General features: G+C 33.9%; 1 protein-coding gene across 3 annotated transcripts in view; it reads left to right on the top strand.

Annotated features, from left to right (window-relative positions):
- The window catches only part of LOC137654602 (chloride channel protein 2-like), a 330,894-nt gene that overhangs the window by 141,188 nt on the left and 164,706 nt on the right, over positions 1 to 25,000 (top strand). Inside the window, exon 1 of one of the 3 annotated variants that reach the window (XM_068388382.1) lies at positions 10,192 to 10,292. The exons of the other annotated variants lie outside the window; for them this stretch is intronic. The gene's annotated coding sequence lies outside the window, so the exon portion shown is untranslated. Of the gene's footprint in view, positions 1 to 10,191; positions 10,293 to 25,000 lie in introns of those variants that run through there. 3 annotated transcript variants of the gene reach the window in all.

The following is a 25,000-nucleotide window of genomic DNA, read 5'->3' on the forward strand; positions in this document are numbered from 1 at the left end:
GGGGACAGTTTGATAAACATTCTCTCTCTCTCTCTCTCTCTCTCTCCTCTCTCTCTCTCTCTTCGATCGTTATTCTATTCCCTATACACTGTCATTTCAATATCATTAATTTTTACTTCAGGTTCGAATTCTTTCGTTGGTTTATTATAGAAACAGGAATACAATATTTCAGAATCGATTTATTTTTTATCCCTTTAAAAGATACTATGTCCAACAATTTTTCATTAATGTAATTTTAATTACTGTGGTTTTTGCTTGCAATATTAGTTTCTTATAGTTGGAATGATTAAAAAACAAAAGCTATTCATAAGTAGACCGTAATTGAAAATTAAAGCTCATATTTATCGTTAACAAAAGACTTTAGTCTAACACAGATGGAATCATGAGTCATGTGAGGTTTCAAGCAAGGGAAAACAAAAGGAGGACTGAATTATTTATATGTTGGCAAGCTACGACTTACTGATTTCCAGTGTAAAATTGTGGAAGGAAACTTTGGGACGTAGGTAAAATGCATCACTACGTAACAAAGCTTACCTCTCTCTCTCTCTCTCTCTCTCTCTCTCTCTCTCTCTCTGTTTTCGACAAAACATACGAAGTAACGGGTAAACATGATAGAGTGGTGTGTAACATAATAGAAATAAATCACTGTATTTGGGTTTAATTGCTCTTGATCAATAACCGTTTAGATTAATCTCTCACGCCATTCAAGGACGGGTGGAACCCGAAGGAAGACTGCAGTATAAAGAAAGAATTTTTTGTTTCTTTTCTGTGACGATTGTTATTTATCTATTTTTGTGGGAATGACTTTAATAGTCGAGGATATATTTGTGTAGTTCGCTTTCATTTTTGGCGATTTTAATCGTTTTTAAGTTTTTACGTTTAGCTTCATCTTCAATGTGAAGTTTTGTATTTTGTATCTTATTATGTTTCTTAATTTTCTTTTGACCTCAACTTTGAATAAGTAGGCAGTTTCAGTGATAATGCTTCGAAATATTATTAACGAAAGCAATAAAGCACCATATGTGTCACTGCAACCCCCTTGCTAGAAAAAAGATACTAAAATCCTTTTTTTCCTCTCCAGCATTGAATAAAACCTGAATTGATTACTTTCAAGGGTTATATTATGGTTAAAGTACGTTTCTAGTACACTAGGATTAAAATTTTTTATTCTGTCGAATAGTCATAAATAATGAATAAGGTTCTAACCAAATTCTATTTTCTCTTAGTTTTTCTTTATGTTTTCTCTGCTCGCTATAAGATGGAAAGGTGAATACTGGTATTAATGTTCTCTGATCAATTTTGAAATTCTCTCTCTCTCTCTCTCTCTCTCTCTCTCTCTCTCTCTCTCTCTCGTGAAACCTTATGAAAACGACCCTTTTGCAGTCTGTAAAATAAGAAATTCATTACTAGGGGTATAATGATTTTATTTATTAATTAAATGTTATGTTTTCAAAAGAAGTCGTGTTTTATTACTAGGGTAACTCTGAACAAGGTCAATTACGAGTGACGTCAATGACTTGAATCTGTTCTAAATACCAAAGATAATTCTTTTGAAGAGACCCGCACCATTCAAGAACATAACAGCTCCTCCCTCTTGAAATCCATTACCTTTGCAGTCCTTTCTGACCTTAGGATGCGATTTGTTTAAGATCGTTGTTTCGTTTCATCGGCCCCAGTTCCTGTTTACACGACCGCAGTCCCATGTGGTTAACCAGCCTTCGTTTTATTATTATTATTATTATTATTATTATTATTATTATTATTATTATTATTATTATTATTATTATTAATATTATGATTATTATCACAAGCCAGGCTACAACCCTAGTTGGAAAAGCAGAAGGCTATAATCCCAAGAAATCCAACAGAGAAAAATAGCCCAGTGAGGAAAGGAAACAAGGAAGTAAATAAACTACAAAAAAAGTAATGAACAATAAAAAAAATAAAATATTTTAAGAACAGTGGCAACGTTAGATTAGATCTTTCATATATAAGCTATAAAAAGCTTAAAAAAGAGGATGAGAAATAAGATAGAATAGTGTGCCCAAGTGTACCCTCAAGCAAGAAAACTCTAACCCAAGACAGTGGGAGACCATGGTACAGAGGCTATGGCACTGCCAAGATTAGAGAATAATGATTTAATTTTGAAGTGTCCTCCTAGAAGAGCTGCCTACCATAGCTAAAGTGTCTCTTTTCCCCTTAACAAGAGGAAAGTAGCCACTGAGCAATTATATTGCAGTACTTAACCTCTTTAGCGAAGAATAATTGTTTGGTAATCTCTGTGTTGTCAGGTGTTTAGGAGAGAGGAGAATGGGGAAAGAATATATCAAACTATTCTTTGGATGCGTAGGCAAAAATAAAAAAAAGGGGAAAAAAAAAGGAGCCGTAACCAGAGAGAGGGATCCACTATAGTATTGTCAGGCCAGAAAGAGGACCTAATAACTCTCTAGTGGTAATATTTCAATGGTTGGCCAGTCTTCTACCTACTAGTTCGGTTAATTGACCAATGATTATGTTTATGAATGGACTCTCGAGTAAAAGTGATTCAGTTTTAATGAGTGCTTCTTCATCGTTTATGAATAAACGATGAAGAAGCACTCAGTTTTGCTTATCTTGTATCGCAGGAAGTGACTGATTTGATACTGTTTTTACCTAGATAAAAGTTAATGCGATTTATACATATGCTAAATAAGATATCTTTAACCTTGAGACTGATATATGTTGTTAAAGTGTGTTTCATGATGTAAATAGATAAAAACTGTATTAAGATATGACTATGTAGAAAGATTACTGTGAAATAACCCATTTAGTTTGATATACTTTAATCTATGATAGATTACATTGCTTCCTTCCAGATCGTCACGATTTTCTCAAGTGTTCCACTTATTTACTACCATGAATACTCTTGAGAAGGAAACCAAGGGCTTCCTTGTTATACAAAGATATATTGTCAAATATTAATTGGTTGTAATGCTTCGTCTTATATTACACGGTTCAATTTAGTTATTATTGCAAATATCTCCGTATTGATATAAATGCATAAACTGTAACATTGCCTATGGACAAATCCCCAGCAGTTGCTGCTACTTACTGAAAGAGAATATGAGTTAGTGATTTAGCAATGATATATTATACATAGTTTCTTTTGTGAGCTATTGTTTGTGTGTGTGTGTGTGTGTGTGAGAGAGAGAGAGAGAGAGAGAGAGAGAGAGAGAGAGAGAGAGAGAGAGTCAATCATTATGCAGTAAAGTTCTAGTCCTTGTATGCGATTAATTCGCAGTGTATATTCCCTTTGTGGTGGTAATTGTTTTGAATGTGGATTTAAAACTGTCCTTTTGTTCAGATGTTTAAATTCTATTTAAGGTTTCTATTTTTTATAAAAGGATGTAAATTCTGCCTAAATCCTTTTTGGAATCATTATTTGAGTATGCCTCTTAAGATTAAGTGTATCTTTTTTATTTTCATTCGTATTAGCGAAAGGAAATAGCATTTCTTATATCTTAAGATGCAATCTTCAAAGGTACCTCCATATCTTCAAGTAGGAAATCCGCTTAATCTCTTTACGGCTGAGGTAGGAGAACATTGCCACTATAGCGTCATTTCCGAAGGAGAGAGGGCCGGTTGTATCATGGCTGTAGATAAGGAAAGGCTTTAAGAAGCATTTGGCTTTAGATTGTGTGCATTTAATTATATTTTCCTTAAGTGGCATCATTTGGAACTTTTTTTTTATGTGCGATTTCCTGATAATCATGAAGTGGATGTATCATCATTAGCTGTTATTAGTCCACTGCAGAACAGTAGCCTTTTTATTGGTGTTTCTTTACCAGTCCACACCCTCAAACTTTCTTACCTCGTCAATCCATCGTCTTCTCTTTCTTCTGCTTCTTACATGTTAGAGTATCCGCTACTTAAGTTTGCTCTCGTATCCATGTTGCTCTTTTTCTGTCGGTTGGTGTTATTCCCATCATTGTTCTTTCCATAGCTCTCTGACTTGGATGTATATTATGTTGTATTTTTGGGGCACGAATAGCGGCATTCAAAATACGGCCGTAATCACCAAAAGGTCGCGTGTACTTGATGCACTTGAGATGCAGCTACTTGGAACACTTGTCTTGTTAGCATTATTTGCAATTGACTCACAGTTGCTGAAAAATTTGATATCTCTACTGATAGGTTTTATCGTTGCAACATGTGCTGTACACATGAGATTATATTGTCCTTGGTTGTCGTAGCTTGCCTTTGTGCCGTTCGCGTGTGGTTTTTTTTCTGGATAAAACCGATTTTTTTTAGTGATAAGAGTCTGAAGCCGAAAAGGAAGTATATCGAAGTTGTTATCGCTTTCTAATCTATGTATATTGTGGACTATAGACGTAAACAGAGGAATATTAATGCATCAAGGCCTTCGCCTTATTTCCTGTCACTGAACATTGGTGATTAAAATAGGATGCTTATGTGTCATTTAACATATTGACTTATTTCAACAACGCAACGTGTGAAATGATATATATATATATATATATATATATATATATACTGTATAATTATTATTGTAAAACAAATGAGCGCGACCCACCAGAAATGACGGCTTAATATTTAACCCTTCCCTCCCCCTCCCCCTTTCCTAACTACAGCACGGCAGTTTAGGCAATTTGTGGGAGATTGTGGTTTCCGAGTGTACCTCTCTGGGTACCCCCTCTCACCTGGTATGGCTACTCCTCTTCCCCCTACTCGAGGGACGGGTAGAGACCGAGATAATGTGACAGGAAATTATATATATATATATGTATGTATATATATATATATATATATATATATGTGTGTAAATATATATATGTGTATATATATATATATATATATATATATATATATATATATATATATATATATATATATATATACACACTTGCTCTTCAATAGATAAGGGAGGATGGGATGACTTATGATACTGAATGAACAGGAACCTTTTGCAATAAACGTTTTATTGTTCAAACGAACAGTGACGAGGTATTGAGTTTTCTATGACTATAATGACCATTTGTCTACAATTTTCTGACTTTATTTTTTTAGCTCTTTTGATCGTTTCCATGTTTTTTTTTTTTCCATGTAATTACACAAAATACTTTGTTAGTGTCTTTATTCTAGATGGTGATATAATCTAACTTCAAAACTATTTCTGTCCAGTTGGTCTGTTTTTCTATTCTATTTCGAATACTTTTACATGGAAGTGTATTAAGATTAATATCTATACTTAATTTTTTTAATGAGGCGCATTTGCTCCGACTCGCAGCGGTGCCCTTTTATCTTGGAAACGTTTCCTGTTATCTGATTGGTTAGAATTATCTTGTCCAACCAATTAGCGATCAGGAAACTTTTCAGAGCTAAAAGGGCACCCCTGCGATTCGGGGCAAATCTGCCTCACTAAAAAGAATTGACTATACTTATTGTTGTATGTATATGAATCACTTTCGAAATTTGTTTATTTTTTCTGTATGTTGCTATTCCATTTAGAATATCATGATTTTGATACACCATTGTAATTTTACACTCCTAATGTCTTTCGTGTTTTTTTTTTTATTATATTAGAAAGGTCTTGTGCTTAATTATCTAATATCAAAACTGGAACTCTTATAAGAGTATACTTTAATATTTCTGTCATGATATTTTAGGTATGATAAGGCGTTCAAATAAACAAATAAGTATGCTTATCTAGTTTTCAATGTCCATTTCAAATTTGTTTTAAAATTGGTTATAATAAATGCCCAAACCATGATATATTTCTAATTTTTTCTTGTGTTTCAGGTAAGTGAAATACTCGCAGTCGGTTTAACCAAATGAGGCTGGAAAGATGAAGTGGTAATTTTTAACTCTACAATAAGCGGAAATTGGTAAGTTCATTTGTAACATACTTGGTTCATTTAAATTTTCCTCTTTCTGATATGTGATACGACCAAGTTCAAGAGAAACAGTTTCTGAATTCACCATTTGTATTTCGCCTCTGCGCGATTGTATAATATATATATATATATATATATATATATATATATATATATATGTATGTATATATATATGTATATATATATATATATATATATATATATATATATATATTCGTATTTAGCAATACATTTCAATGTTCTATTTTTACTAATTTTACGCACACAAACGTTTATATATATATATATATATATATATATATATATATATATATATATATATATATATTATATATATATATATAGCCTATATATATATATATATATATATATATATATATATATATATATATATATATATATATATATATAGTCTGTGCTGCACATATATGCGTGTGTAAAGTATTAGTACAAAAAAGGACATTGAATTCTATTCATAGCATGCAGGTAAGTAGATTTGGATGCATTACATTTTATTACACAATAGTGAAAAAGATTAGTAGACGATTTTCTATTGACATTGTGTATAGTTGTCAGCAAAGTAGCTCAACTGTGGTTGTCAGTGTAACTTACTAACGCGTTATATCAAACAAGTGTTTTTTATGAAATCCTTGAAAATTTTCCCACCTGAACCAGATATTTCCTGATGGGATTTGCGTCATAAAATGATACGTCTTACAGATTAAATCAGTTTTCATCTTTATGATCTTAAATCCTAGTAAATCGTTATCAAAGGCTTTTGACGAGCTGTGAATCGCATTCATTAATCCTCTCTTCTTTTTCTTTTACCCAAAATTACTTTTTAGAAGTGTCATAAAGCGGTAAAAGCCTGAATAGACTAATCTGTGGGCTTATAAAAGCGTGAATGAATAAAGGATGGCGTTATAGCAAACCTAAAGACTTGTTGACTCGTACTTAAATAACTTCACTCTTGAGAAACGTACTGGCAATGCCACTCTCATCGTCAACGCTAACATAGACCAGTCGAAACTGCCGAATCGTCCAAGTATCCTGCCCAATAAATCTCTAAGGAAATACTGTGTCCGCTTGCTCTCAACAAGACATTGCAAGCGCTCTACGGCTTCAACGCTTGTCACCCGGTGTGTCTTATCAAATCTAGTTGCTACATGGATTAATCGGATTACTTTGAAATTCTTCACTCAACTTGATAAATGCGTGACTCAGAAAGACATCGCGTTATGCTAGGTCAGTTTTCCCCTATAACGAATTCTGTCAATTGCATTTGCCTTGTATACCTCTGTACATGTATACATGCATCTTTGATGTTCAAAGCCAAATATTTATCAGAGACCTTTTGTAAGCGATTCATACAATAAATAAACAAATCAGCATCTTAATTTGCATGATCATAACCTTTATATTTCCCAGAAATATAATGGAGAATGGTCTGTTTCTCTTTCGATTGTCTTCTAGCTTTTCTTCCACGAACATATTTTGCTATCATAAAACATATCCGGTTTATCTTCCCATAGATGCTGCTGTCATCAAGTAAATATTCCCATCCTTTCCCGTCTTTCGTTAATCTTGAGTCTCACCGGTTTTTCCGATATTGCCATATTAGTTACTTTGACTTTCTCATCACCAAAATTCCCCTTCATTAAAATCCCATCCCAATACACATTTGCTTTTTCTGCCTCTCGAGCAGCTTCCTATTCTCCCTAATTTTAATTGTAATTTGATATACTGATAGAACACAAATGAATTATTTTCTGAAAGGGGAGTTTAATGATCCACTGTAAAAATAAATTAAAGTCCCGTTCTCCATGAATTATAGTAAATACTTACTTCATCTTATTTAATTGCTGTACATGTTGAGTAGGTATAGAAATGAATGTGCTCGTGTCTCTTAAGAGTCTAATGTTTTGTGTAATTCAGTATTTTCTTTAGCAACAGATTAGAGAACTTTCAAAGGTAGATTTTTTTGAAGTTTGTATATATGATTGAATTTTCACGCTAAAAATGGTGTTGTTATTGTTCTTTGTCAATGTATCTCTCTTAAACTTGGGGGAAGATTAAGATATAGTTAAGTCACAGGTCACTACTCCTGTGACAGTTTTAGGATAGTTGTGTCACAATATACTGTCATAAAACTTTGATGATTTTGGACTAATATGGAATATTTAACAAACCATCAAGTTTGTGTAATCAGGAAAAATAAAATTCGCCAATAATGTATTTGTTTTGTCTTCTGACGAGCGTTCGTTTATACAAGAGGGAAATGCTGTCAACCAAATTGATAATCAAAAACATTCATAGTCCCCATCCTTTTATGGTTCATAGAAAGATATTCAAGGTTATTCTTGAACAGACCGTGTTTCTTTATCTTCGAAGGTTTATATTAATTTTTCGTTTATACATATACTTTGGAAGATTTAAATCTGTTCCTCTGAGTACATAATACTGGACGGTCATCGTGATTGTGCTATTTTGACATACTTCATTTCTTCTATTTCTCTCTTGTAAAGTAGTTTAACCCCAACGATCCATCTGGCTGATTGCAGCCATTTTGTTAAAATTAAAGGCGAAACCAATATCCTTGAGTGGGGTTTCATGTGAAGGTCAAATTCTCATAGTCAGAAGAAAACACTCGGGGTCAAGGTCGAATTGCAGAATTAAGAGGCAATTCTTTCTCCCGATTTAGGAGGGGCTTCTGGGCAGGTGCTGCACCATATGGAAGGAGCTAAAGTAATTGTAGAGGGGAGATTGTAGGGAAAGGAAAAAAGGAAAGAGGAGCTGGGAGAAGAAAGTCATTGTCGTGTCTCTGGTGTTTAACAAAGCGTGTTGCTCTTTGTATGATGGCTGCAGCGGGACCCTTATTTTATTGTTGTAGGTTGCGTGTGTCTGTTCTTAATACGTGTAACAGATAGGCTGCGTCCTGAGCAGATTTTCTTTTATAGCTGGTTAGATTCTGAGAAAGAGAGAGAGAGAGAGAGAGAGAGAGAGAGAGAGAGAGAGAGAGAGAGAGAGAGAGATGTGCACTAATACGCTTATTGCCATTGTTATAGTTAGTTTGTTGTCGTTTTATTACGCCCCAAGTCAAAACCGTAGCAAGAAACAGAAATCTTGAAATGAATCGTCTCGAAATATCCGTTGTCTTGTTGACATAACATCTCGATTGATTCTTCACAACACCTGCAAAGGTTCCATCCCATTTTTTGCTTTAATATTATTTTTAGACTGGTTCGAAGTCCATTTGTTATAGGGAAAAGTTAGTCCCAAGACCCAACTTTGATTACACGAGTTGCTTCTTAATGTGAAGTTTAGATAAGATTTTTCTCTCAAAGTGTGGATCTGTTTTTGATACGCATTTAAAGGTCTTTGTAACCTTGAACACAATTTTCCCGCGCAAGAATTTATTCAATAGCTTTTAGACTTACTTTAGATTCATAAGAAATAGTTTAAACTATGACTGAAAATATCAGATATTTATTGTAAAATTTACTTTGAATGAAAATATAAGCATATCTCAGCTCTGATTAGTAAATGTCTTGTAAACGGTAAACGTTATTTTGCCAAATTGTATTGGACTTGATTTCAACATTAATTCGAAGAATTTGTATGGAATACGATAGATTGTAGTTTGATTTCGTTATTTGGCTTATTTTATGCAAAGAAGTGTGTGTTAGTGAAAAATTTTGAAAGAAATTACCCGCTCATTTTTATCAATGAAAAAGTTTTCTCTGGAGCGAAAGTACCGAGGAAGAAAGCAAATAACGCGTGGTGACTTGTAAGACGGATATTTTTTAGTTATTGGCAATGAATTAAGTTTTTAATGTCACGTGTTAAGCATTCAATACACCCCTATCTTTCTGTTAAACAAAACGATATGGATTTAGCGTTGAATCAAAATCTCCCATTATTAATGTGTAAGGAAATGCTCATTGGGCTAGCAACCTCATCCCAAATGTTTTTTTACATAGCAAACGGTCAACTCCTATATCTTACAAAAACATTCAACAAACCTTAAAGTCGTGGAGGCTATGAATTATAGTTTTACCCCTCCCCCAATGTATTTCGTAATGTCGTTAGTTTTTTTTTTTCTTTTCAAAATGTCTAAAATGATAATTGGCTCTGAATATCAACATAACAAACTTACAAACAGACATGTACCCCCACCGCCTTGAAATACCCAAGTAAAGCCACGCCAATAAAAGGGCAATTTAAGTGATAAGGCTGTTATGGCGATGACGGCAGAGGAGCGGAGGCGGCACTAAGTTGCCCTCCGGTGGGTATATAAGAGAAATGGCATTCCCCAAGGTGCTAGTCCGATCTTAGTGTCCCGAAAGTGCTAGCGAGTGTTTGAGTGCTGCGGCCACAGCTACAGGTTTCTTCTACCGAGTTAGGATAATGTTTATTTGTTTGTCCAATTGTCCTTGTCACATTTCGAATGAAAAGCTACCAGTTTCCAAATTTAAATAGTCTTATTCATTGTTGTTCATCATTCATATTTAATAAAAAAAATTTACCCGTGACTCTAAATGTCATTAACTCAAACGATGGATTTCATTAAAACAATTTGTGTATTTACTTTATTTATGCATAATCCGAATGTCATTTAGGATCAACGCTGTTTCTTTGGATCAAATTATTTTATTTAGATTGTGATTATTTAATTTCAGATTATTATGTTTACGTGATAACATTAATTTATCTTTAGTTACTTGTAATACATTTATTTGATCACTGATTAAGATATGGAATACATGTCAGAGCCAGTTCTGCGCAAGTTTTAAATTTTCTTTTTGATGAACATTCAGTGATAGAAAGGGCTTTGTGTAAGTAGGTGATGATAACCAATTGATTCACTTTGTAACTTTTTTTAGAATACATTGTTTACTTAGGATTATATACTCTCTCTATTCTGATTATATTACGCGTGGTATGCACCTTATATATGACGTCGATGTTGATGGTGATGGTGATGGTGGTGATGATGGTGATGGTGATTGTGATGATGAAGATGCCATGATGGAAACTTGAAAAGGACTCGTACAAGAAGATATTCCAAGTTTTTACAGTGACAATCAATCATACTCATTGATGCAAGTGAAAAAGCAAGATATACAAATGGACACTCCCCTCTCCGTTGTATTAAGAGCGTAGTGTTTATTTTCGTGTCTTTATACAAAGTTCTTCCAAGAATACCACGTCAAGGAGTGTCTGGCAAATCGTCATTGGTCGTTTTTATGCTCACTGGATTATTGGGCGCGTTTTCTTGTGTTATTAACTAAATTATGGCAATTAAGTGAGTAATTTAATGAGTTATTAACATGATTTTGATGAAAGAAATACACGAGGAAGGGAATTAATCCAACTCCGTCTATATTATAAAATCAATTGTTTTATTTCTTAGAAGAGCTTCACAGAACTAAACCTTCTTTGATACATCTTATCCACTAAGCGTAATTGTTTTCCTTCGTCGGAAATGTTTAAAAGTTGATGAGATGAGGGAATTTATGCGTCGTGTTCAAGTTAGACTACAACTGCTATTTAGTACTACATAAAACGAAAGGTGGTTTGCGTTATCTTCATGCAGTGCTAATAAGAAATTACATTTTTGTGTGCATGTTCGTAAGTGATTGATTTCATATGTAGTGTATTTTTCTTATAAGTATAATTAGTGAAATGGGGCATATTCTCCTCCTGCGTGACGAAACCCCTCCCCCCCTTTTTTTTTTTTTATTAAACTTTAACATGAATATTAAGAACTCAAAATAGTTTTCAAATCCTGTAGACTTCTCACTTCCCGTCTTTCGTTTTAAATTTTGAGGAATTGCCGGAAACAGTTTGAAGAATTTTTGGTCTTGGTCTCAAGTGGGTATAATTGCTCAACATTATTTCTTTTTATTTTATTAATAGCTTTGATGTTTACAGGTATAAGTCTTAGAGGAATCATACCAGTTCTAGCCGTTTAAAAACCCAAGCTTTTTATTATGTAACTTAATTAGTACGATTTTATCGGTAACCTGTCAGCGAAAATGCATTTAAAATAAGAAGAATAAAACCTGCAGTATGACATGCATATCCTTAGGATATCAATCAATGACTTAATGAGTTGAGGCTAATTCCTTGCATAATTATACACATCTCGTGTTCTAACGCTACGCCTCTGCGGTGTGAGAGAGGGCTTGGGCTTGGTGTAGGACTATTGGTAGTAGACCTCTAGCATAATAGCAGGTCCTGTAATTATTCCCTAATAAAGTTAGTGGGTTAGCTTCTGCGACATATCTTTTTATTTGACTTTTTGAGCATTTATTTGTTTATTAATTAATTTATCCGTTTATTAAGTTCTAACTCATTATAATTAAGTGACATTTACAATACGTTAGACCCTGCACTTAGTATGGATTGTAGCGGAAGTTTCTTTGACAGTCACGTTTGTTTATAGGAAGTGAGGATTCTTCCTGAGGACGCCAGCTTTGGTGGTGTTTGGGTATAAACAGGAAAGGCAGAAGGAAAGCACTCTTTGGAATTCTCGCCCTTGGGAAATTTTCTACAACTTGCCAAAGGTTTCATGCAGTCCTCGACCTACGTTGCAGATTTGGGGAAGTTTCTGTTTAATACTGCATATATTAAACCGAGTCTCTCTCTCTCTCTCTCTCTCTCTCTCTCTCTCTCTCTCTCTCTCTGAAATTTCTGCGTAGCGAAGATTGATTGAATGATTATCCAAGACTTAAAAGGTAGAAAAGACCGACTCTTGGCGAATATTTACTTAGAAGGTCTAACATATGATAAAAAATAACTTTTTAATTAGATGTCAAAGGCTCTAATAGTCGAGATAGAAATTGAATTGCTGAGGCAAGCTCCATATACAGTAAACTCTAAGGGCACGTATTCCTTGACGTCATACAATGCTGAGAGTCTGCTTCAAACTGGTTTTATTTGGCATTTTCCTAAGTTTGAGTGTTAAAAGCATTGCTTACGCAATTTCCTCATTTATATCTATTTACGGTAATTTGTCAACTATTCATGTTATTTTGGGGGAGTTTACCTTCTTGCAGGAAATAGCTCTAGTTCAATGTCCTATTTCACATTAGATATTCGAAATAAGGACTAAGACCTTAAAATGAAAAGAAATGTTTCATAAGGGGTTAAACAACACGAAAAATTAAGGAGAGAACTCTTGGCTTAATAGTTGTAGATAGCCAAGTTGTAGAAGGTACGGGGACTGGTGTAGATACCATAACGTATATTTGAGGTGCACCGGACCCTTGGTTCTTCCTCTTTCAAGTGAAACAAAATGGGTAGGAGAGGTACTTTTGCGTGCGAGTAGTTTTTATTAATGGGTCAATCGTGGTTATATTTCGATTTCTAATGTTAAGCATTAATAAGGAAGGGATTCAGTGAAGACTCGGTGAACTGTATTGGCCTTCTTATTTGTATTAAAACAATTTATGTGTATGTTATTGTGTATGTCGACATACTACGCTGAATAAGCATAGTGTATTTAGAAAAATGACTGAAAATGAAATAGAGGGTGACATCAATTTATTAGTCATGAAGAAATTAAAAGAAAACATGGAGTTATATTCTATGATAGAAATGTGTGCTTTTGCAATGACGACGTTGGGACCATTGAAGTAATAGAATATATGGTACGTCATCTGTTTGCGGGAAAATTGTGGTATCTGATAACGGCTGATTGAGCGTGAGAGGATGGTTTGCTTTATTTACAGTGACTGTGATAGGGCCGGTGGCCATTTTTTTCTATCAGTGGCCAATGTGAACTATTTTGTAAGACACAGTCTTTTATCGATATAGTTTACATGGGGTAAGTGTGGCTTACTTAAGATAAAATCTATGCTAAAATTATGATATACTTTTTATGGAGAAAGTTTTAAGTGAAAAAAGTTTTATGACATAACCATTGTCTTATCGTAATTACTTTTTGAATAAAAACTGAAAATGCACACTATTGATTTTGCAATGAAGCATGATATAACTATTTACTTGACATTGCTTTAATTCAGTTGCGTTAGAAATTTTTGTGCTATCGGTACAATGCAAGTATGATTACGAAACGCTGATAAAGAGTACTTATTGAAATTCAATCGCAAACATTATTCCAAAATAGGTTAATAATTTTCCCTTGATTTCTTGTGGTCGGGAACTGTTCCATTTTTTTTAATTAAGTCAATAGGATGAAATTACCTTAACCAACCCACACCCAATGATTCCTTATTTGTTTTATGTGTCAGCGGCTTCTGTCATTTACTGACGCCATCCACCCAACAGTGACTGACTATTCGTTGTTCTATTTAACTGAAAATTAGCGGTGTAGCAAGCTTACTGCTACCATTGGCATTACACACACACACACACACTCACACACACACACACACACACATATATATATATATATATATATATATATATATATATATATATATGTATGTGTGTGTGTGTTTCCACATTATACATACATCTATACAAACATTCCAAGAGTATAAATTAGTGATATTTGATAAATAAATAAATTGAATATATATATATATATATATATATATATATATATATATATATATATATATATATATATATATATATATATCAAATATCACTTATTTATACTCTTGGAGGTAGGATGAAAACGGTATAGCATTTCATTTTCACAAATTATTTTTTGCTCAATGTTGCTTCTTGCATCTATCATAGAGGAAACTCAAACAATACCGTGACAGAGAATCGTCCAAACTCCTGCTTCACTTCTGGCTCGGTGACAAATGCGACTGACCTGATAAAGACGACGCGGGTACAAAAACTTAACAGTTGACCTTGTTTGAACCAGGAAATTCCGCAAAATCGGGCCAGGGAAATAAGCCACAAACGACTTAGCCGTATCAAGTCTTAGCTTTCTGGCGATGATCACTCAACGTCTCCAGGCAATTTGGATGCCAGATACTGCAGGAACTGGTATGCACGCAAGCATCTATGTTCATCCTGTGTTTTAGATGGTTGTGAGTCGTTAACAGGAGTTAAGTCTTTTATTAGTAAAGATGTTTATTTTGCATTCCATTTAACTATCTCTCGTGGTGTTTAGTTTTTTAATTTTTTCAATTCTGTTATCCTTTAGAAGACAGTCTTACATAACTAACTCTATTATCCATGAAGTGCAAAAAAAGTTTGGATATAGATTTAAGAATGTATGTTTCTAATTTGCATTTGCTCATGGATAAATTGTTTCCACACACATTTTTAAACTATCAGGTGTAAACATATTCGATATTCGTACAAGCCCCTGAAAGCAATTAATTCAAAATCCTGTCCCTTCTGCTTGTTGTTGATATTTCTTGAGTGACAATATTTATCGTGTGTCTGCCTCATATATTTATATCATGAATTCACCTGCTACCACTAATTTGCATTTTGTTAAATTGGGTTTCCTCGAAAATGGTGGTTTTAAAAAAAAAAAGTTTTTCGCTTTTTGAGTTGCTTTTGTGTTTAAAGTGTATATAATGTAGAGTTTCTTTCGGTATTTGTTGAATGCTACGTCTTCCTTTTTGTTTTACTCCTGACTCGCTATTAAAATTTTGCAAATATATAAAAAAGCTCGATGGTCCACGCCTTGCATCAAATAGGAAGTTTTCTTCTATGTTCCCTATCAAGGGACACATCCCTGCACCCTGTTTTAACATCCTTTCGGCGTGTGTTGGGCCTATAATCACTCGAATTTTGTAATCTTAATGTAGGTCAGATGGGCTCAGCCCGCTAGCATTAGCCGCAGTCATATCAGAGGTTATTAGACACATGCAAGCTTACCATTCTTCTAAAGGTTTTATGGTATGGTGTTTGAAACCAGTTATGTTACGCTTTTGTTTTGCCATTCTTTGCTAAAGTGGTTAGAGTCCCGTAAATTTCTAACAGAGATTTATTACCAAGGATATTAAAGGAAAACCTTTCATAATTTTCAGCTTTGCGCTACCTCTCCACCCCTCCTATAGTACATTAGTACGTAACTAGCTGTTTCTTACAAATTGCAATATGTTGAGAAAGATTCGATTGCTATTTTGGGATATGTATTTAGGGTGGAAATCCATTAAAGACTGGCTTTTATTGTTGATGGTATATCCTTGTTAGCGTTTACTGCCGCATCTTTGGTCAATGAAAATACCCGCAAGTAAAAAGAAAGAAACGGTTTTAGCAGGTGTTCAAAGGGATGTAACTCCATACGACCATATTAATTATAAATTTTTACGAGAGGGAGCATTTGGTGTCCTCACCAGGTGTCCTTTTTTATATAAGTCGAATATTTAATCTGACCCTCCTCTGAATATTGCCCTATTTAGTTTTTATTAAAAATTTTCTGACTTGTTTCATTTAGGGTTTCGTTTTATATAAACATGTCTTCTTTCTACCTTATTAGCCCCACACTATAGCAGGGACGGTCGCTCGAGTCATCTTTCTCCATCTGTTTCTATTCCTTGTATCTCCCATATCCACACCACCCATATCCCCCATCACCAAATCCATCCATCTGATCCATTGACGCCCCTCACTCCTTCTCCCCATCACTGGTATGTTATTAACTCACTTCATTGATTGCATATTGTCTCTTCATATTACATGGCCATATTATCTCGGACGAGCTTCCTTAACTTTTACATTACTTATTCTGCACATTCTTCTTATATGTTATGACTCTCCCTTCTTCCCAGTGGTGATATTTCAGCAATCCATATAAATCATTCCCACCTCGGCTCTTCTCAATAGCTCTTTAAGCGCGAAAGTGTCTGTTGCATATTGCTGCATATAATAGTACAGGCCTGATCAACTGTCATATAAATCCTCATTCTGAGTCTTAATGGTATTTCTAGTCAAAACCAACTCCAGTTACTATTTGCCATTTTTGTCATGCCTCTTTCTCTCTGTCATTGCTTTCCCAGTAATTCCCTTTCTGATATTAGTTAACCCAAGTAGTTAAACTCTTAACTTTTAAAGTAATCGGTTTGCTTTTACAGTCCCCACATCTTTTATATATCCGATTGTTCCCTCATACATCACCCTCACTATCCTTACCAACTTCTAAGGTACACCTCTCTTTTTTTAAACGCCACTTGACTAACATTTTATATGAGGGCATTGAATAAAAAATTTAGGAACAATGACTTTAGACAGGTTGCTTTGTTTTTTGACATCTAAAGCTTAGTAAGTATCAACGTATACATTGTTCTGTTGTTAGTGACGACAGCTCAATTTCACCGAGTATACCCGAACCGAGAAATAATTTTACGAGAAAATATAACCTTCAGAAATCATCGTTTCTGGTTTTTTTTTTTTTTTTTTTTTTTTTTTTTTTTTTTATACTGAAACTGTTATTTTTACGGCTGTGCAATTATTAACAAATATGTATCCCCAAACAATTAGAAATAAAATAATCAGTTTTATTTTTGCAAGAGATGATGACACAAGATTATGTGAAATAGTAATGTAGGTGTACTTGGAGTAATAGAAAATGGATGCTTCTTAATTTGAGTAAATTAAATGGAAGCTGTTTTACGTATTGGTTTGGGAATGTGTATGATATGATTCATTACTTTTCATTACCAGAGTAGCGAGGTACTTGGATACATATGTCCTGGGGGTGTAATTAGCATATGGGCTTAGTCTCTTGTATAAACATTTAACTTGGGTAGAGAGTAGTGTCACGTGACAAATCATCTAATAAAAGACAATTTTGGGGAAGAATTGCCGTAGAATTTAGCATTTATACAACTTAAATGTAGAAGTAATTACGATATCAAAACTCGTGGTATTAACTATAAGTGGTACGGCCTCGTACTCTATGACAAAGGCTTTGGCATGAGGATCGTATCTAATCTGTCAAAGAGGAATGACAGATGATGCCAATTACATTTCGGTTAAATCTATTTTGCATTGAAATCGTGTTATTAATCATAGATATCGCATGTATCTAAAGATGAATTGGAAGTTTGCAACGTTAAGAGACTAAAGAGTAATGCTGTTTCTGCAAAATACATTGCCAGTATGAATAATGAAAAAAAAAAAAGAATAAAGATGACAACTGGACGAATAACGAAATAATAATGTATAGCTTTTAACTTTTTGCCGTAAAGTAATGTATGTTAAATCTTGCTAACTCTTTCAATACCGCATTATGTTACAAATTATGGACTTTAGCAGTACAAAGCGAATAGAACACCCTTATTTAAGAAGAATCGGCAATAATTAAGTTCCTTGTTGAAATAGGGTTTATAGAATGTGGGTAAACAACGCTGCTGTAGCCGAACTAATAATCACCCTTATTCCAAACCATCTCTTCAAGCTATTTTGTCATGGTATATATCCTGGGACGGTGGTGATAACCGGACGGTAGTGCCATGTTCTAAGAAAACAGTGGGGGGGGCGGGGGAAATGGCATTAATTTCACTGTCTAGATATAGAAATCCATATGAACGCGATAAATGTGTGAAAAAGACATTGTTATGAATAGATTACTTATCAACAAGCTTTCATTGGACTTTGCGACTCCTCTTCTGTATGGAAAATGATGATTCGCTCACATAAGGATTTAAAAAATTGTTTTTAATGGCGAATTGCTCCCCCCCAACAAGTTTCCTCAAATATTCAAAATTGTTGAATAGTGTATTACCTGTTTTTGGCAATTCGTGGCTGGAGAACACGGAACGACATTATATCTAAATTAGTTTGACTATAAGGATTGTTACAATAAAGATTATTCGTTTTATGTACGTAGATATTGCAATTACCAAAACAGTTAGTATCCTAACATGATTGATAATGGATTCCTACTGTAGTAAGACAATATGGGTTGTGGTGGCCTATATGATAACGTCCTTGACTGGGGTTAGAGTCTCGCTCAAACTGGTTACTTCCTTTGGTCGCTGCAACCTTTCCATCCTTCTGAGCTAAGGAAGGGGGATTTGGGGGAGCCTTTAGGTCTACCTACTGAGACATCTACAGCCATTGCCTAGCCTTCCTCGGTCCTAGCTTGGGTAGAGAGGGGGGAGGGTTGGCTTGGCCACTGATCATATGTATATATGGTCAGATTCTAGGGTGTTGCTGTTTGATAGGGCAATGTCACTGTCCCTTGGCTCTGCCATTCATGAACGGTCTTTAAACCTTTAAAATGAGATGACGAGTATGGGTTAGCCAAGTGATAAGAGAGACCAAGCCTCCTAACTCGCGTGACCATTTCGTGTGTATTTTTGAGCTGAAATGTAAATTCAGTCATTCAAATTAAGCACAGGTGGCAAAGATTTTATGATGATTAAAGTATCAAGTTATTAAAACTGTGATCATGACTATTTCACGGCATGTAAAGGAAATTCTGGAGGTAAGGGTAACCTTCGGAATTTAGTGCTTGAATTCGGGTGAAATTATACTGCACCAACAGCATAGGAGTGGAGACGCAGGGAGTAAGGAATGCCTCTATAATGAATAGAGTAGTTCTCGAGCTTATTTTGTCGTGTACGTTTTCTTTCTTAGAATAGGCTTGACAGTTCGCTTCATGAAGTTTTCTTCACGCACAAGGAGGAACTTTCCGTTTTCTTTCAAAATACACCATTCTTGATAGCAAGGAACAAAACTAGAAGAAATATATCCTTGATATAGGTTCAAACTCTGTTTATATCATATTGTAATAAACTTAACTGAGGACTAAAATAGATCTTTAATGAATCCTTAAAATCTGTCATTGAACTTTAATTTGATCCAGAACACAGACAGGCCTAACTAAACAAATAACTTCCTTGGGATAAGACTATAGGCAATACAACTTAATATAGGAAAACAGCCAAGAGGTTTAATGCAAAGTTAAAATATCCATTTTGTCTGTACCAATTCGTGGAGTGCACTGACCGCAGTTTTTTCTTCAATGTCAGCCTTCTTGACTTAAAGATGTACCTCACGCATTCAACTAGCTCGCTGGCGAGGCCCATTTCAAAATTCTTGGGAAATTGAATACAAAAAGTTACTCGAGTGTCGTAACTTTGCCAGACTTTCTGTGATGAACTGACCAGTTAACCTGAAATGCTTTTGCCAAAATTATCCTTTTGTTAGTGCTTAGTTGTTAGTGGCAAATGTGGCTCCGCCTTGCATATTTTTATTCAATTGGTTTGGAAATTATTTTCTGATTTAGAAATTCCTTTATGATAGTGTCAGGGATACCTTTTCTTGTGTGAGTATATTAGTTAACGAAATAGTAGGCTTAAATGGTAACCTAAGCAATATTTGCTTATTTTAGATGTAACAAATTTCAGTTCCGTTCTTGAATCTGAATCCCTGGAGCATATTGTCAAATATCTCCATTTATCCCATATTTTTTTTTATCATTGGAAATATATAAGGAACATAGGCTATAAACTTTATCTATAGTTTTCCCACCATTTCGATTCAGAAACATTGGTAATTGGTTGGTTTCAGATTTACTCAGCCTGATACAAGGCATGGACTTAAGCTGCTTTAACAGCCCCTAATGGTAAATAATGCTAAATCTTGGAGTGTTTATTTTTTCCTGCTTTATAGAATACTGTTATTCTTCATAACTTCGAAAAGCTACGTAATTAAAAGGAGAAATTAAGTTCCCCAGGTACTATGGTTAATCTTAAAAAGTAAAAGTTAAAGGAAGAGAGAGTCAAGAATATATATATATATATATATATATATATATATATATATATATATATATATATATATATGTATATATATATATATATATATATATGTATATATATATATATATATATATATATATATATATATGTATATGTTTGTGTGTGTGTCTGTGTGTGTCTGTGTATACATGTATGTATGTATATATATATATATATATATATATATATATATATATATATATATGATATTTATTTATTGATAGCGACAATGTCCTCTTATTCACTCGTTGGTGTGTGCATGTGTTCATGTAGGTATATTCGTACATACATACTAAAAGTGATCAGCATATGAAAACAAGTGGGAAAGAATGGCTGCAATAAATTCCCGTTTCCTTACGCCTCATCTAATATGGCAGAAGCATTATTCAAGCGACTGAGTCGATAATCGTAAGCCTTTTGGCACCACTTCACGTACAAGCGTTGGGGGAAGATGTATTTGATGTTGCTCAGCTCAATTCATGTCAGGAAGACTCCTCCGTCATCTGTGCTTTCCCATCATTGGGGGAAGAACAGGCTGGAATCTCAATGTCCAGGCATCAAAAGACTCGTTTCCCTCAGACATGCAAACAAAGTGCTGGTATAGGTAGAGTGAGTGTCCATTGCACGAGCAATTGACCTCGGCAATCCTTTCGGGCCATTGAAGCCAACTCATCTAAAATGCAAACGTTATTGGGGTGACTGGGTCCTGGGGGTGTTAGTGGGAAATGGTGAACATTTGGTTTGGGATGACTTTTGTGAGTAGTGCTGTGTTAATATTTTAACATGTTTTATGTTAATCGCTTTGCTTTTAATTCGGCCGAACACTTTTTTTTTCTCAAAGATGTTCTCAGATATTGAAAATATTTTGTATTCATTGATAGCATTCATACATAAGTTTGATTTGAGATAAATCCAAGTACATTTTAGATTCTATGAAAGATATTGCCTGTGATTTGCATTTCCAGTTTAAGCACATTTGACACTTGGTATATGCCTGTCAAGGACAGGCGACATTACTATTGGACTTAGAAACGTTCGATAATAAGCTTATATTACAGAACTCACGTTGTTAATTGGTGTTCATGTTATTTAAGAAGGGGATACTACTAGGTACCGACAATACCGTTGTTGATAGTCACATAAGGATATGATACATGACAATTCTTTATTATTTTCATACTGTAATTCAATATCAACGGTATAGATAAAATGTATTCTAATCGAAGAATATGGTAAGGAGGATAAATTTAGAATGAATTTATTGTTTTCCCGTCTTTTTTTAAACGTTTACATAGTGAAATAAAAGATTCGTTTAATTTCGCCCTCACATAAAAAATTCCCCCTTTTGAAAATCGATAAGAAGTTATTCTATTTTGTGGTGTTTTTATTAAAGTTACTCTTGATACAAATATCATAGTTTTTTTAGTAACTCCCCAGTCACATGCTCTTATCGTATGAAGCCCAAGAATTAGGAGAGCCCATTTGATGTATACAATATTTGTAGATTACATTTATATGATTAATATTGTCTATCTAAGATAATTATTTCATATATATATATATATATATATATATATATATATGTATATATATGTATATATATAATATATATAATATATATAATATATATACACACAAATATATATATATGTATATATATATATATATATATATATATATATATATATATATATATATATATAGTGTATGTATGTGTGTATATGTATGTATATATATGTATATATATACACATATATATGCATATATGTGTATATATATACATATATATACATACATATACACACATACACACATTTATGTGTATATATATATATATTTATATATGTATATTTATATATATTTATATATATATATATATTTATATATATTTATATATATATATATTTATATATTATATATTTATATATATTATATATATATATATATATATATATATATATATATATATATATATATATATATATATATGTACAGTATATCTAATACGTTAATAACATCTTAAAAATTATTTTAATGAAACTCACTTTTACATTTAAGTCGTCTTTTCAGTTTCGTGATAAAAGTACGCGTTGAAAAGGACAGTTAGAAGCTAGTATCACTCGTGGAAATTTTGAAACCCCGAGGAGAGAGAGAGAGAGAGAGAGAGAGAGAGAGAGAGAGAGAGAGAGAGAGAGAGAGAGAGAGAGAGAGAGAGAGAGAGAGAGTATTTTCTTCCAAGACACGTCTTTTGGTAAATATTTGTTGTATATTGCCAGTAAAATTATCGGTGGTGAAAATATGGCGTGTAGTGATGAGGATAGATGGAAGTGTGGTGTATTGTTTGTACTTTCTTTTGAGGTAGTGGAGGGTTGAGGATAAGTTTATATTATCTGTAAAAGAGTAGTCAAGCAAAAGAATCGTTGAAGATTACCAAACCGATAAAGGAAAACTGAGAGAGAATGGGAAAGGGCTAATTATTCAACGAATCATTAAATTTTCCCAGAATGATAGATAGTGCTTCCTTTGACTTAGAATGTTTCTTTTCAAATCTTTTGAATTCTATGAGTTTTACCCAGTAAAAAGAATTGCCCTTGTTACAGTGTATGATTGATATCTTTAATAAATCGTTTAAAGAAGAGTGCTGAAACTTAATGGTAGTTACGTACCTCTCAATTTTTATGGAGCTTCTCAAAGTAATTTATTTTTGGCAATGGACGGTATTTTGTCGACATTGAAATATTTCATCGGCTTTATTACTGCTGTCACACGGACCCATTGTTAGTAAACATGATTTATAGCTCGAAGTAGTGAAATAATGGACTTTGTAACACAAACGACGGGAAGCTAAAGGGGCACTATGTTCGAAGTGGTTTTACGTTCCCTGGCAACGTGGGAGGATAAACAGTGTATTCCTTTGTTAGGAAAGCATTTTCCTCCTTTTCCTTAAACGTTCAAGTAAAAGTAGAGAACACTATATGATTGGCTGATGGTTAATCCGAATTACTTTAAAACAATTGCCTCGTTTTCATATATTCTAAAGGTGAAATCAACTAAATAAGTAGTAAGTGCATTGGATATCACGAAGTCTCAGCTTTATGATTCTAAGTGCATAAGTGAAGACCGTATAAACAATCCCAATTTTCCAATTTGCCAAGTGTGATTTTCTATTTAAAAAATCAATGCATTTATGATTCATACATTTTTCTATTTAAATCTTTTAGTTATTAATAATACTTATTGAATTCACTATCTACCTGGTTATTTTTAGTCTTTTTATGCGGACAATTTCACATATCCATAACTTTCTCATTATGTAATGGTTAAACATTATTAATTATTAATATTAATGTGCAATATAGGAGCTTGGAAGGGGTCAGATGGGTAGGGATAGGATATACTTATTTGCATTCATTTCCCACATCGAAACTCCTTGTGATTATTCTGAAGCCTTTTTATCTGCTAGTGACTTATTAGAACTGGGTTCACAACCGGCACCGCCGTAAGGATGTTCCTCTTCGTTTCAAGGACGCCCGCCCAGCGAAATCATCTGCTTTAAGGAATCCTGAGAGAGAGAGAGAGAGAGAGAGAGAGAGAGAGAGAGAGAGAGAGAGAGAGAGAGAGAGAGAGAGAGAGAGAGAATATCAGGATTCTCTAAGCAAAGGATTTTCCGGCCGTGAACCCAGTCTTGGTGGTGGTGGGGCGTCGTTTTTTTATATATTCTCCATCAGTTTCCTGGCAGTTATAACAAGTGAGTTGGCAGGCATACATTTTTGTCTTTCGTTTTTATGTTTCATTGCATACTATGCCAGTTCAGTTTTCTGTATGAATGAGTCATTTTATGCCGCATTTGCCTGTGATATGCATGCATCATATTATTTTCACAGATTCATTAGGTTGTGTGTTCCCAGGGGATTTTATAATAAGTATTTATAATAATCGTACGTGTTTATGTGAGTACATATGCACAGACACTGCATATGATTATTAGCATAAGACATAATGCTAAGTATTAAAGTAACGTAGTAGGATTCACAATCCTTACGAACAAAATAGTATCAAGTAATATTTCAACTTTCCTGTTGAGATTCGTTTTAAGATTTCTTGAGGGTAAATGTAGAATTATTTGATATACTCTAATCAATTACCCAAAGTGTGTGTACACGCGTATATTTTAAACTTTTATATTGAAGGGCGTTTCGTTTGGTTAATTCATAATTCAGTGAGACTTTTAGATGATTAGATTTTACATTTAGAAGTTTCGAGCGTGAAATTTCGGTGGAAGTTTTCGTATTTCGAGGCTCTTATTTTCCCCGTCTTTGGAAACTCCCTTGGCTGTGCCAACTCGGACCGCCGGTTCGTTGGGTGAAAATGCAACACGAATAGGAATTGGCCCACTGCAATGGGTGGCTGCAA

This window comes from Palaemon carinicauda, chromosome 15 (genome assembly GCF_036898095.1).
Source record: "Palaemon carinicauda isolate YSFRI2023 chromosome 15, ASM3689809v2, whole genome shotgun sequence".
Classification (NCBI taxonomy): Eukaryota; Metazoa; Arthropoda; class Malacostraca; order Decapoda; family Palaemonidae; genus Palaemon; species Palaemon carinicauda.